Genomic DNA, 2576 nt, shown 5'->3' with positions numbered 1-2576 from the left:
GTGTCTCTTAAGTTTAGTTGTACTGTCTCCAAGGGAAGGTGCCGTGTCCTGTAGAACTCCTGTGTAGATTGTGTTTTCCTTCCCGGCTTCCCTTCCGCCCAGGAGCACGTTCTCCCGCTGGTTTTTCTGTGTGCCTGAAAGATGCCTCTTCGCCAAAAGATGCCTCTTCACTATCATCCAAGGTGACCCTCCCCGGTGCGTAGCTTCCCGGCTTCCCCTCCAACCAGGAGCACGTTCTCTTGCATACATAGACCTTGGAAAGAGATATGTATTTATTCCAATTTTTTTTTAAAAAAGGTGATCTTACAGAGTGTGGAAATTATTGAATGTTATCACTGACACCACATGCAAGTAAAATCCTGCTGAAGATCATCCAGAAACTACTGGGACAAGATATTGTTAGAGAACTACCAGAAATACAGGTAGAAAAGGCCACGGCACTAAGAATACCGTTATGACTCCTATCTGGACCATACCTCCATCTGGAGCACTAGATTTCTGCCCCATCACATGGAGATCACCTTGCTGCTGACCCCCCACCCTCACCCCATCCTGTGCCAGGAGCCAGTATCACAGGTGAAGCCATTTCCTTCCCCTACACCACCAGAGGACCCTTGGCCCCTCTCATAACCAGTCTTTAGCTGCAGAGCCTTTGGACCCAGGCTAGGTGCAGCAGTTGGCTAGCCAAGAAGCTTGTTGATTCACAGGCCATCTCTCTCCCCAGCTGAAGCAAGTCTACTCTTGAGTCAGAGGATCAGAGAAGAATTCAGGGAAGGTGAGTTGCACTTCCCTCATCTGGAGCAGTGAACTCCTGAGCCAAGGTTATTAGACCAAGGCCTGCTAAGGTTCCAGGCATGAAAATCTTTAACACAGTAATGACATGGAAGAAGCAGACTACCTCATGCCCTACATAAAACTAAAACAAGGTGCCACTGAAAAAAAGTGATCAGAACACTAGGTTAACGGACTTAATGAAGCCATAAAGTATGATGGAAGTTTCTGCCACAGAATTCAAAACACCAATGATTGAATATTTTCAATGGGTGAAAGACAAACTTGAAAAATGACAGGACTCTGCAAGAAAAATCTAAAAGGAACTTAAAAAGACAATCCTAGATTATGCAGATAAAACAAACGAAGCATTAGTGGCTCTGGAAAAACAAGAAACCACAATCCAAAAAAATGAGAACAAATGTTTCAGATGCTGCTAACATGTTGGAGGGACATATGAGCAGAGTTGAAGAGACGGAACACAGAGCCAGCAAAGTAGAATTCAGAATTATCAACACATATCTGCTAACTTAAAAAGCAGAATCAGAAAGGAAGAAGAGAGAAAAATGCCCAAGAACCATGTGGGACACTATCAAGAGGAATAACATGTTTATAATTGGAATCCCAAAACAGGAAGAAGCAAGTTAAGGCACTGAGAAAGTTGTGGAAGAATGACTAGAAGAAAACTTTGCAGGCATAATGAAGAATGAGAGAATATATATAGACAAGAAGCTGAGAGAACTCCTTGTAGAATAGACCCTAAAAGAAAAACACCAAGGTATATTATAATCAAATTTGCCAGAGCCAAAGACAAAGAGAGAATTCTGAAAGCAGCAAGGAAGAAAGGACAGTAACCTACAAAGGACAGCAAATAAAATTTAGTGCTGATTTCTCAGCAGAAAACACTCAAGCAAGAAGACAGTGAAATACCATATATCAAAGACTCAAAGGCTACAACGGTCAACCAAAAATCTTAAGCCCAGCAAGACTAACTATCAAATATAAAGGAGAGATCAAGAGATTTTCAGAAAAGTATAACTTAACGGAGTTTGTAAAAATAACTAATAAATAACTAATGTCACAGAAAATACTGAGGGAAATTCTTACAGAGATGTCACAGAAAGTAGGATGGATCAAAGTAAACAGCAACAACACCAGAAAGAACTCAACAAAATGACAGCAAAAAGATCTTGGCTCTGAGTGATCACACTGAATGTGAATGGTTTAAATGCACCACTGAAGATAAAAAGAGTATCAGATTGGATAAAAAAACCCCAAACCCCATCAATATGCTGTCTACAAGAGACCCAAAAAGTGAAGATAAAGAAAGACTAAAAATAAAAGAGTAGAAAAAGATATCCAAGCAAAAGTTAACCAGAAAAAAGCAGTAGTACCAATATTAATCTCTGATAAAATAGATTTTAGAGTAGAAACCATCACTCAGGGCAAGGAAGGTCATTAAATAATGGTTAAAGGGTCAACAGAACAAGAGGACATGACCACAATTAATATCTATGCATCAAATGATAAAGCTGCAAAATATACAAAGCAAATGTTAACAGAACTGAAAAAAGAAAGACACCACTACCAGAATAGTAGGAAACATCAATATACCACTCTCAAGAAAAGATAGAACTACCAAAAGAAACTCAACAAAGATGCTAAAGAATTAAACCACACAATAAGCCCACTCGATCTCACAGACATATGCAGGCTAATGCACCCCTAAGAAGCACAATATAACTTCTTCTTCAATGTGCATGGAACAGTCTCCAGAATAAATAATATTTCAGGTCACAAAGCAA

The sequence above is a fragment of the Elephantulus edwardii genome, unplaced genomic scaffold (genome assembly GCF_000299155.1).
Source record: "Elephantulus edwardii isolate Elephantulus edwardi_28Jun2011 unplaced genomic scaffold, EleEdw1.0 scaffold00058, whole genome shotgun sequence".
NCBI lineage: Eukaryota > Metazoa > Chordata > Mammalia > Macroscelidea > Macroscelididae > Elephantulus > Elephantulus edwardii.
The sequence above is the reverse complement of the archived record's forward strand: the minus strand, read 5'-3'. Positions refer to the sequence as shown.